This window comes from Coloeus monedula (genome assembly GCF_965178545.1).
Source record: "Coloeus monedula genome assembly, chromosome: 6".
In the NCBI taxonomy this organism is placed as follows: Eukaryota; Metazoa; Chordata; class Aves; order Passeriformes; family Corvidae; genus Coloeus; species Coloeus monedula.
This window is the reverse complement of record NC_138786.1, coordinates 54486924-54499706: the sequence shown is the minus strand read 5'-3', so window position 1 is coordinate 54499706 and position 12783 is coordinate 54486924.

Genomic DNA, 12783 nt, shown 5'->3' with positions numbered 1-12783 from the left:
TAATATCCCAGGCTACATTTAAAAATGTGTTTTCAATCATTTCCTAGCTAATCTTGTAGTCAAACAAGCATAAGTGCCCTTAAAAAGCCTCAGCATATAGAGGAGAAAGCAGAGCTGAAGGATACAACACCTATTTACCTATGGGAAATGCCTGGCTATCTAAAAGAGAAAGGCAAACTTCAATTCTCCCTCCATGTTAACTGATATTTTAGATATAAACCTATTCTATCACTCTGCAGTTGCCTCCACTGATATAGTTATAATTCAATTTTTAAGAAGTAGAATGAAGAAATGAGGCCCAGTTCACATCTGTTATAAAAGTATGTCCATAAATGCCACAAAGGGAGTCAAATGCTTCATATTCCAAATACACAAACCCTCTTGTACACAGTTTTTGTGATATCTTATCTTCCCTCACTAAGCCCAAAACGATGCACTTGTAATGAAACATATTTTCCTGTAGATAATTACTGCGTCTTAATTTTGGTACAGAGTTCTCCATGAACACTAAACAGGTACAGAATTTTCTTTGATTTCTGATGCCGTTATTTACGGAAACAAAAGACAAAATCACTGTGACTCCATGCTGAGACCATTTCATGTTTTTACAACACCAGCTGAGCAAGGGTAAAGGTGTCGAGTGAAGAATCTTCACTTCATTGCCCCCTTGTCCAGGGGAAAGCCTCTCTGTATCTCCATCAAACACAGAGAGAGCCCAAGGAAACCATTCCCGTAAGTTGGCATGCAGACCCAGCGACTGTGTCTTATTCCAAGCCAATAAAACAACACACACTCCCCAAAAAAGAAAAAAAACCAACAGGTTCTATGAACTGAAAAGCTACAATAAATTTTGATCCACAATTTGAATTAATGTTAGTCTATTCCTTGTCTGCTCTTCAAAGACTGCAGAGACTTATGTCTTGATAGAACAGCACATGAAAGAACCAAAAAGTCAGTGTTGAACTGAAAGTAACTCATACTTCTCATTAATGAGGAAATTCAGATTATTTCAGACCTGAGCTAGAGTTTCACCAGCAAGCATAAAAACCCAGCAGGTAATAATGACACTGAAGAGGCAACTCGAGATTGTAACCAGCACACAAGAAATGACATTGATGCTGAGAACATGACTCACAAGGAGGTTCAGGGAAGTGCCATGAATGAGAAAGGAAAGCAGCTTACAAAAGTAGTCCAGATTTAGAGAATGCCCAAGTCATGACTGCTGCTGCTGAACATCAGGGGCTGGACATGGGTAAATGCAGCCATGAGCTTAGGACCTGACACTTTTCTGTGGTTGTAAGAGAAAAGATTAGCAAGACATGGAAAAAAGTGCAACTCCTGAAGTATCCAGGCTGCTGAAACTCAGCTACCTATGGACTTGCTTCTTGAGTGCAACTGGAAAATCTTCATTTGGTACTTGTAGTTTAGGAATCGGTAAAGGTTTCAGTTCCTTGATTTACAGATACTAATACCTCTTTTCCCTCTGCAGCTGTGTATTTTTTTAAATCACATTCAAGACCTCCACTAGTCTGTCAATTCTTGAAGTCAAAAGCCAACTTCAAGCACGTTGATTTGTAGGAACAACACAGGCAACATTACTTTCCTTAAAATGACAGAAAAAACAAGGCATGACCTGCTTCTGACCCACAAAAGAAATACAGAAAAAGAGGCACTAGAAGAGATGCTGACAGGAGAATTAGCAAGTCGAAAGAGCACAAAGTTCCCAAACTTGCAAGTCACAGGCCACAACTACTGAATGTCTGCTTCCCCATTAAGCTTCTTCCAAACAAAAAGCAGCTAAAGATTGTTAGAGATGTGAAGTCTTCCAAAAGCATGATTTATTCAAGGAAATTGAATAATTAGTCAAAAGGAGGCAGGCAGGGGTGACAGGAGAATATTTACGGTTTGACACAGACAGCACCGAATGCCAAATGAACAGCAGGTGAGAGTTTCACAGAGATACGAAACTGCTTGGGGCTGGACTGTCAGCTGTCAAGAGAGATTTCACACCAAAATAAACTGCACAGGGCTCCACAGGACTCCGCTTTTGAAATTGACATGTTGGATATCTTGTCACAGAAAACAAGCAGAAAGCACACTGACAAATGAAACATACTATGTGATATACCTAACAGTCAGATTTGTATGCCTTGGGTTTTGTATTTATTTTATGAAGAAGTATGTCAGACCAGAAAAGCTAAACAAGCTCAGCCCCAGAGTAGCCAGACTGGTGAGGAGGAATTCTCTTCCACAGTACTCAATGCCAGCATTTTCTTGCGCAGCAAAACTAGGAAGCCATTCATGAAGTATAGTCATAAAATACAGCAGAGCACTGATCTCACAAGACCACCACAACCTTATTACAATGAACAAGCTGTATTTACCAAGGGGATAGGGAGAAGCGATGTCTATCTAGTTGCACAGAGCTTTGCCCTCATGCATATTAGTTACATGCTCCTACACCTGCATGTGGGATCAGTGGTGAACACAAGCGCAGATAATACAAACATTTCAGCTGCCTCCCTTTTGCAAACAGCGTTCTGTTATGGTTTTCATACCACTACAGGGTGTCATCTGCAATGGCTTCTCTTCCTTTTCAGGAACCTTTAATGGCAGGACTCAGATTATTCCCCCACAATCATGTTTCAAACTGCCAACAAGAAGCAACCTTGAAGTGACATGTCAGTAAGGTACTCTGCACTTACGGCAGTGAACATACTTCGAGAGAGCAGGGAGAGGAGCCTGGCTAAGACATTCAGGATGGGCTAGTTCTGGTGGGGGCCTCTGATTCCTAAAGGCATGGCAAGCTGCCATCCAGCCAAAGACTCTGGTTCTTGTTCAGCGAGTTAAATCTTAATGCCTAATTAATCACTAGCTAGTTCGTACGCTCCAGTTTCTTATCTGTGGGAAAAGATCATCACAATAAAAGAATATGACTTTTAGATGTCTTTTTAAACCGTTAAACCTTGAACAATCACTTTTCAGGACAGATAAGCACATAAAAAAAAGAGGCACAGTCACCAAGGCTGGTTCTGTCCACTTGCTCGCTTTCTTTCAGCCACCTCTCCTGCAGCCAGCATATGCTAATACTCCAGTGGACATTGCTCTGGCCATCAGATGGGTGACACTGTGACACTGCTTGCTCCAGTCTGGTCACTACTCTTCGATACAGGTGGTCTTCAAGCAACTGAGGCTGGACCTCAGTTGACACTTCAGGCTGTATATACTGCAGTAAAGGTCAGAACAAGTTTTTGGTGCTTAACTCATACTAACATTAATACAGAGGGTTAGAAACTGGAAGCAAAAGTGAGTTTACCCACAAAGTTGTTCTGAGAATTAGGAAGCACGGGAATTCCCAAACAAAAGGCATTTTGCTCTTTCCTTATTTAAGCAAGGATGTTGTTCTCACTGCACAATAAGCAAACATCCTAAAAATGTGCACTTGTGTTCTGTGTTACCACATACCTTTTATTATTTGTTCTTTGGGAATAAATCCAGTTTGTGACATAAAAATACAATAAAGCTTCTATAAAAATTCAAGGTAAATTTGCAGCCTAAAGAAAACAGAAAAAATTAACTCTTATATAAATCCAAAACACTCCTAAAAATTTGACTGCACTAGGTACCATGGGATTGGGAACAGAAAGCTCGGCATGAAGACCATTTCAGTATATTGACAATATGAAGCAAATAAGCTTTTGCCAAAGTTCTAAAATTCAAAAAGAGCAAAAGGCTAATAGAAATAAGTGTTTTCATTACAGTACCTTAGAGGAGAATAATGCATGACACAGTTTAATTTGGTTCTTACTAATGGACAGCAAAGCTTTTTGATCAAATTACAATTTGCAGTGAGAACAGAAGTTCCTCAAACAGAACAGCACTGCATGCACAATATCTAAATTAAGCTCTGGAAGAGAAACCTAAAGTGGGACAGAGAGCTTAAGATCAGAGCAGAAAAGTGACCTTTCCTCTTCAAAAAAATTTTGTATCTGAAACGTGCAAAACCACACAAACTTCAGCATCTCATCCTAACTAGGTCATTTTTTGGGTAGCCTGGGGTGTGTTTTTTCAGTCTAGCTTTTAATGAGATAAGGGCTTGTGATTGCGCTTGTCTCTCCTCTCAGCCTCCCAAAACCACACTGGAACCAACTGGACAGAGTTTTCATGAAAATGAACAGCTATGTGGGGAACAGAAAGAGAAACTTGAAGCAGTGTCCCAGTGAGCAAGAGGCTATAAAAGTGCACCACCTCTACATGGTCCATCAGTCAGTCAGTGCATGGACAGATCCAAACCAGCCAAGAACACTCTTGTCCACCAACCTTCATGGCCTTAGTCTCCTCCTCTATACCATAAAGGCAGGGGTGGGCTGGAGATTTAGCTGTTTTTGTTGTTTGTTTACTTTTTTTGTTGTTGTTGTTTGGGCTTTTTTTTGAGGAGGGAGAAGTAGGGGTTAAAAAAGGAATGTCGAAAACAGATTAGTAGGAAAGCAGATTTCATCAGTTTCAGTGCTCTTCACAGAATTTTCTTCCATATTTCCCAGGATATCCTCAGAGAGACAGATAACCAGGTACCAGGAGAGGTATTTCCAGATCTTCAGTCCTTCCAGCTCACTTGCTTTCTATCATCAAGAATTATTGCTTCGAGTTAGCACATAGAAATCTTTATCTTAAAATTAAATTATTAAAACAATCTGAACTTTTTCCTCTGTCTTATATTTCAGTATTTTATAGCTTCTAATAAATTCCTAGCACATACTGAAAAGAACATCCACCTTTCTTTCACCATTTTTAGACAAGTATTCTGAGTTGGTTCTGCTTCTGAGTGCTATCATGATATGCAACATATACTGTCACACCGTGATGTCTTGTTAAAACAGTAATGAAAGCTGAAAGCAGTATATTGGTGACAACATATTATCAGTTTACTCAGGGCACATGTCAAAAAATACTAAAATAAAGCTGAGCAGGGAGGCTGCCATGGGAATCTCAATTCTGGAGCGCTCAAGTGTGAAGGTGCCCTACTGCAGAGTATCATTCTCACAACATCCACCACACCTCAGCCTGGCCTTCTGGCAAAGCCCCACTGCTGAGTCTGGGCAGGGGCACTGAACAACAGATAAATAAAATGCAAATGGCTTGAATCACTCCACAAAAAGACTCAGGCCATGACTGAGGCAGCACTGAGTGACAGATTTGAAAGCAGACAACCATCCATCAAATTTGGTTTGTGTGTGGTCAGAGGTCTTGGTAGTTTCACTCCTCTTGTTTGTACAGGGGAGCTACTGATTTATTTATTTTTACCTCAATGCATTTTTCATGCTTGAAGTGCTATTTACTATTTCTCCAGAGCATATATATATGACCAACTAACCAGAGGTTTAGGTATTTCCAGGACATGCTCTGAGAGAATATTCTGAGGAGGGTAGAGAAGGGTTGCCAGTCACCAACACAGATACAACTTTACAGAGTGAAAAATATCAGACTACTCCTCACCTTCCTTTGTATATACTCAAATACTAAGTCTAATTCCTGTACAGAAATGAAAGCAACATTAATATTTAAAACTTCCTTTTCTTTGTGCTATAATAAATAGGCTATTTTAACTACTTTAAACTTTGACCTGTGATTTCATAAGCATGGACCTTCCTTGCATAAAATAATGCAAACCAGCTGTGAAGAAGACCTGGCAATCACACATATTATAGAACAGATGAAGATCAACAGGAAAAACCAGTGCTTGGATGTAAGAAAGTAGGACAAACATTTGAAAACACACAGAAGAAACACACTGAGTGCCTGCCATTTCCAAGCCCTCCACAGCCACTCATCAATGCAGTATCCCAGCTGCTGAGCTTGGAAGGCACCTCTGAAGGTCATCCAGCCCAACCTCCTGTTCAGAGAAGACCATCTTCAAGGTCAGGTCAGGTTGTTCACCGCTGAGTTTTCAAAACTACCTGGGTGAAGAAGCTGCAACCTCTCCCCGCACTCAACACCACTCTGTGAGGAGTTTTTACTGTAGCAATTATGATGCAATATTCTTAGCTAGCAAAAAAACTTGTTCTGATACATGAACTGCTACGATCTCAAGCAATTAAGTCATATTTCACCACAATCTCCACAGGCTCTAGCCTGTAGAAACTACTGAACAAATAGCAAAACTATTTTTGGTTTGGAAGGTACAGGCTATTCCTTCTTTTCCTATCTGACCTAGAAAATCAGAAGTATAATCAAAAGATGCTATCATGATATTCTTGCAAAAGAACAACCATGTGTGTCACTTGAATCACAAATACTGTGTATTTCCCATGTTCTAGTTTGCAAGATGGCTGAACAGCTGAAAATGAAAGGTAAGTTACATTTTACATTGTTTCATTCTTTTAACTTATCACTTTCCTTGGCTCTATTTCTTTCAAAACTGAGTCTGCACATCCATGCAAAGTGTCTCAGACGATTAAACAAAACAGCATCCCAATACGAGGGATCTCAATTTAGCAAGTCTGCTGGACTGTGCTGTCGTGAAAAGCATTCTAACATATACTCCCTCCTGCTCAGTGTAACAAACTTCTAGATTCTAAATAAAGGACAGATTTGGAAAGTAATTGCATCAGCATTAAGAGGTTAGAATAGTAATATTTATAAATAATAACATAGTATTAACATAGTTCAGAATGCCCAAGAAGCCAGGGACTGACACTTTTAGTAACTATCCAATAATAGGCTGAGTACAATTAATATTTAGCCAAACACATATTTCACCAGATGAGAGAAAAAAAAAAAACAACACATCTTTTAAAGGGAGTATATTTTATCCGTAAAAAAAAGACAGCAGAGAAAGTAAGCCAGTGCAATTAAGGAAAGCTGATTTTTATGTGACACTATGTTCAACTATTACTTTTTTGAAAGTTTACAGCATTCCTTTGAACCATGACATATGGGTTGGCAAAACAGCTTTAAGATTCAGCCTGAGGCAGCAGTAAAAATAAAATGTTTGTATTTTGACTTACACTTGCTAGCTACAGCTCTCAGTAATTACTTCCTAATCTGACTGAGCTACCAAAATACAGTATAAAGTCATCTGAAGTGCAAGAAATCAAAGGCATCTTTTAGAAATCAAAAGACCTCTTAAGCTTTGAAAGCCTGTGTCACAAGACAACACATAAGAGAAATGCTGTCCAAGCTAGCCATGAGTATTCTGCATTTCGAATTCCAATTCAGGTTCCTGTACATTTTCTCTTTTCTCTCATGCACCCCCTAGACAAAGCTATTGCATTTCACCTATGAAGTTAACCCCCAGCTGCGATCTGTATTTCTAGACAGGGCTTTTAGTAGAAGCAGATAAAGAACAGGAAAGATCAAAAGATGATCAGATGATCACAGAACGAAGTATACTTTAATCTCGTTTTCCGCTGTTTAGGGGAAATCCATGATTGAGGTACATATGACAGCCCTATGTGGAGGAAGTGGATGAACATTACGAAATTTTAATTTTTTTTAACTTCTGGCTCTGTTTATAAAGGAAAAGCTCTATCTACCACAGAAGAAATATACTCAGACAAAATATTCCCAGAAATGCCATTAAAATAATAATATTTGAAACTAAAGGTAGTTTCCTCTTTCGAAATGGTTTTATATGTGCTTTGAAGAGAGAACTAGGAAAAAAACCAGCTTACATTTGCATTTCAAATACTCTGTTTTGACTGGGCAACAGTACATTTGAACCAGCCATGACAAATCCTAACAAGGATCAACAAGGTTAAGGCAGATGGCATATCCCAGTCATTCTGACCCAAGCATATAGTCCTAGAAAATGATGTCTCATCCTCTGGTGACCTAGTCTGGAGTCCCCTTTTCTTCCCAAGGTGTGCCTTCAAGAAAAATCTGCTGCATGATTTATCAGGAACAATTTGCTTATAAATTATAGCAACTTAACAAAGTCACTGCATCTTTGAAATCACCAAGTAGGAATCAAAAAATTATTGCAGTATTTTTGTCAACTTTTTTTTTTGTTTCTTAAACCACGACCTATCAATCAATGCTACTCTTTTCCTTTTTGTTAGTCTAAGAAATCCTCAGCTTCAAATCTAACAAAATTTCAAGTCTATCAGAAAAGCAGAAGATATTCTTCAAATCAGAGTCTACCTATCTACACTGCTGTCTGCCAAGTACATGAAGAGTATTTCTGCATTGCCAATTCCTGACAGTGCATCTGTGCTGTCTCTTAATGAATCCATCCTTGAAATCTCAGCAGAGGTAAAAAAATATGACAGGTAGTACCTCATATTATACAATTAGAAGAAAGTATGTGAAGGCAAAGGTGTCAGAGACCAGCAAAAAAAAAAAAAAAGAAAAAACTCAAAGCACTTCAAGAAGCTTATTATGAGTAATTACTGCAAAACTGCCTTCTCAAGAATACCCACAAAATGCTACTTAATTAATTTTAAAATGCAGCTCATCTTTCACAAAAATAATCCTCCCAGGAAATTCTGAACACAGCAGAGTTTAGAGGAATCTGATAAATGAAGCAGAATGCAACTCCAAGTATGGCTCAGCACTTTTTAAACTCAACACTGAAATGAAGTGCTGTGAAACTAGAAAAGCACAGTATCTCACTTCCACATGAAATTCTTTCCACTCTAACTAAATTAAGTTTTCTAAAATGAGATACAAAACTCTAAAAAAAAAAAAACAAACCTATCTGTCCTGTCTTTGATGGAATTTAACTCCCTCTCATAAAACATTTCCTGCTCTTCCATTTTAACCCATTGAACACGGCATACTATGAACACAGGTAAGAAAGAAATACTTTACACTACCCTAAATACTAATCAAACTCTAGATGTGACATCATCAGAATATTTTATTTAACACTAAACTGCATGGAAGATATTTTTTCATGCACAGAATTCAACCTCTCATTAATCCTAAGTGAAATTTTCCACCCTTTCACATAATGTCTTCAGCTTTGTCTGAATCCATTGCTTCTTATTCAGGAAGGAAAAGGAAAAATGAGAGTAACAGTAACTCTCTTTTCATTTGCCTATATTTTATTATTTATCAGAATGTGAGTGAAAGAAAAACATTGTCCACTTATTTAATGAAGCAATAGCAGGTTTAACTTCAGTGATCTCAATGCCTACACTGTACACTTCACTGTTTACATTGTATTATCTATGACCAGCATCTTGGAGTTCAGGAAAAATGTGGGTGTTTTGTTAAGATTTTTCTATTAGGTGAAAAAAAAAAAACCAAACCACATTTGTAAATAGAATCTGGAAGAAAAAAAAACACCAAAAAAAAATTAAAAACCCTCTAAACCACTTGTGCTAGAATTTCTAGGTACACTAAAATACATTCCAGTTTCTACATCTCTAGTAAAAAAAATATTACTGAAGTTGAGTTCTCAGGAGAGTGTCACAGACCCTTTATCCAGACTTGTCACAGTATTAATAATCACAACTTCACATTCACTGCTATCTAAAGCATTTCTTACTTTTATTAAGGTGTTCCTGGAAGAAGTTGTTTTCCCAAGCTGAAGACTTAGATCCACAAAACACGCTTCCCAGCAATGTAAGAAAGGAAGGAGCATGTTGCTTCTTCTTGCAGTAAACACAGACTTTAGGAATGTGCTACTGAAAGCTAAGTCCATGTAAGACAAAAATGCCTGCTGGTGTATGACAGTATTCATTATTCTAACTGTAAAGTCTCATTAAAAGACTCTTTCACCTGAAACCTGCATGCAATTTCCTAGTTTCTCCCCTAGTTTCTATCTCTTCTTTTTGATTACTTTGCCAGGTAACAAACTATTTTATTATTTTGTCTTGCCAGCCTTAAGTGTTTTATTTGCTGTCTGCAGGTTTACACCAACTGCAGTTCTGGAGGATTCAGATCAATAGATATCATTGACCTCTTGAGAACAAGCCACCTCCACAGCCCTGGGTCAGACTGGATACTACTAAGGACCAAAAAACCCAGGTCCCTTTGAAGGTTTCTCTTGTACTGGATTAAGAGAATTAACAAAAGCAGATGAGGATGTTACCTTTCTACAACATACTTAATGTGGAGGTTGTAAGAGTAATTTATAAAATTTTTTACCGAATTTCACATCACTACACAGAACCAAGCATTTATCACTGTTACCCAGCCAAAAAAACTTAACACAAGCAATAACAACCTTTCAAAGAAACTTCTGATAAAATTGTACGGTGCTGTTGCTGCTTCAGAAACACATTAAAACTGGTGCATTTCACACCATCCACAAGGCCTTAAAGAGATGTGTCTTCAGATTTGGAATATAAAGTTGACAGTTTTAGTTGAAAATTCTTCTTGCATGCTTATCGTCTGAGGGCTTCTCTAGTTAATATTAATGAAATCATGTTCACCTCTACCAAAAAAATACTTAATAAAGCATTTCTGTTTAATGTATTAATGGCAATCAAACATTTAAACATGCATTCTTATTTTTGAAAATTCAAACCTGAAAGCCTCCAGGTGTTACACTAGAAACTAAATGAGAATACCCAGAGATTCCTTGGAGAATTTATGCTCATAAAGACTTATCTGCTTGCATTATAAAGATTCACACAGGCACAGTCTAGATATGCAGAATGCAAAGAATAATTTACAACTGGAGCAAATGCCAGACTTAAAAGTATACACTCACTGATAGAGCAAGGGGCTTAAATCCTAAGATTAGAGCTTATAGGATGTTGCTCTACTAATGACACTTCAGAGGAAAGTGCTGATTCCCCACTTTTTGCAAATAACTTGTATCTAGGCAATGAAGCTTCCAATATTACAGCAGTGGTTTGGATATTTTTCCCCACCAATTCACAGAATTGCTACATGATTTTAGCACTTTGTTTCTCCCTAAACTGTAAAATAAGCAGAACATTGCTTACCTTTTATAGCATCCCTGGCCTGGAGTATTCTACATTAGTAGGAAGTATTATTTTTAGACTCTTCTAACAAAATTTGTTACCACTCTAAACCCTCCTAGAAGCCTGGATAAAAAGAAATCACTTGCCCACACTTCTTAAGTGTCATAAGAGACTCTTTTTTTTCCCGTGATACTTTCCAACTAAACTTTACACCAATGTTTTTCTATCTTAGGAAGCAGTTTCAGGATCTGAAAAGACTAGGTGTAACATTAAAGACAAATCTACATCTCTGTATATAAGGAGAACTACCACCTTAACATTATAAATGCTTCTATGAAGAATCCTTTCTGTAGCCTGCTTCACATTGTTTTGGAAGTTCTTTTATGACTGCCTTTAGAAGATCCCAATGGAGTGTCAAATTTAATTCAATTCAGAACATATATAAAAGCACTTCCTACAATACAGCATAAAGTCACAAAATACAATAAAAATATTGTAATGTGGATCCATCAGGCCAGGCACAAAACAGCTCCTGGGATTCTTTTCCATCATTATACAGCATCTACAATACACTAGTGGGTAGGCAAGAGGAAAAAAAAGGGGGCAAAAAAGGTAACTCCAAAGCATCTGCTAAGCATGATTCCTGCTTCCTCTATGTATCTGCTAAAGTTACAAGCAATTATTTTGAGGCCAAGAGCAGCAAATTCTTAGTGTTATCTCAGAATAGTGAGTTCTATGGGTTACAAAAGTGCCATGGTGTCAAAAAGTGGGTTTTCTTTGTTTTGGGGCTTTTAAAAATAATTTTCCAATTTTCAAGACACTTATTCAGGAGAAAAAAAGAAATCATTAAACTAGGTATATGTTTATACCTGCATACTCACAACTGCATTTTTATCTATATAGTTTTAGTACTTTGCTAATTTATTCTCCTGGGTATTGACTGCACCAGAGTTGTACTTATTTGCTGACAGCTGCGCTGGTGATAGCTGTGATTAGGTACAGTGAAGGCTATTCCATTTTGGAACAAGGTTAGGTTTGTTATCAATCCAAACAGCCTCTGAGTCTCAGTGAAAAAAGGGACTTCATCAGTGCACTTACACAAGAGAGAGAGCCGACAACAGCTGTAATTAAGGCAAATCCACAGTATCTTAAGTTCAGCTGAGAGAGGACAATCCTAACGTTTTCTCACTTCCCACAAAAAAATTTTACCTCTTTAGTGATATGTCATCACCCAGTTTTTTAAAAACCATCCCCAGACAATTTTTTTTAAAAAGTGGCCTAAGCTGAATGTAATAGGCACATAAGAGATCGTCTCTATTAGTACAAACCTTTTGTACTCATATACTATCCTTAATATAGCCCCCTTTTTTCTCTCATCTGCTCAGTTTTGACCAGTAATTTCAATCAAGCCCTCCACTACCACAATCAAGTTTTACTTCGATGCACAACGCAAAAATCAACAACACAGATGCCAGGAGTATATATTGTAAAAATCTATCTTTCATGATACCAGCGGTGCAATGCTGAATTGCTGGAAGGACTGCACATGAAAATTCAGACCAAGGTCATCAAAATAAATGCTCATTCTCACAATAGGTTGTATTACATTTTTGACGTAAGGAGGAAATATTATGTGCATGACTAGAACTAAAACCAAAGGAAAACACATTTCCAAGCACCTACTTCAAGGCAGTAATAAGACTGCTCAGGTAAAATGTTCTCTTCTACCCAAATATTAGGAGAAGACAATAAAAAAGAAAAAAAATTACAATATCCTTAATAAATGTTACAGCAATTTGTCTCCTAACCAGCAGCTAGCAAGCTTATGAAGTTTGGATTGAGTACAGCCCAGTTCAGCCATGCACTCAAACACAAGGCAAAAGAAACCTTTGAGAGAAAGTACATC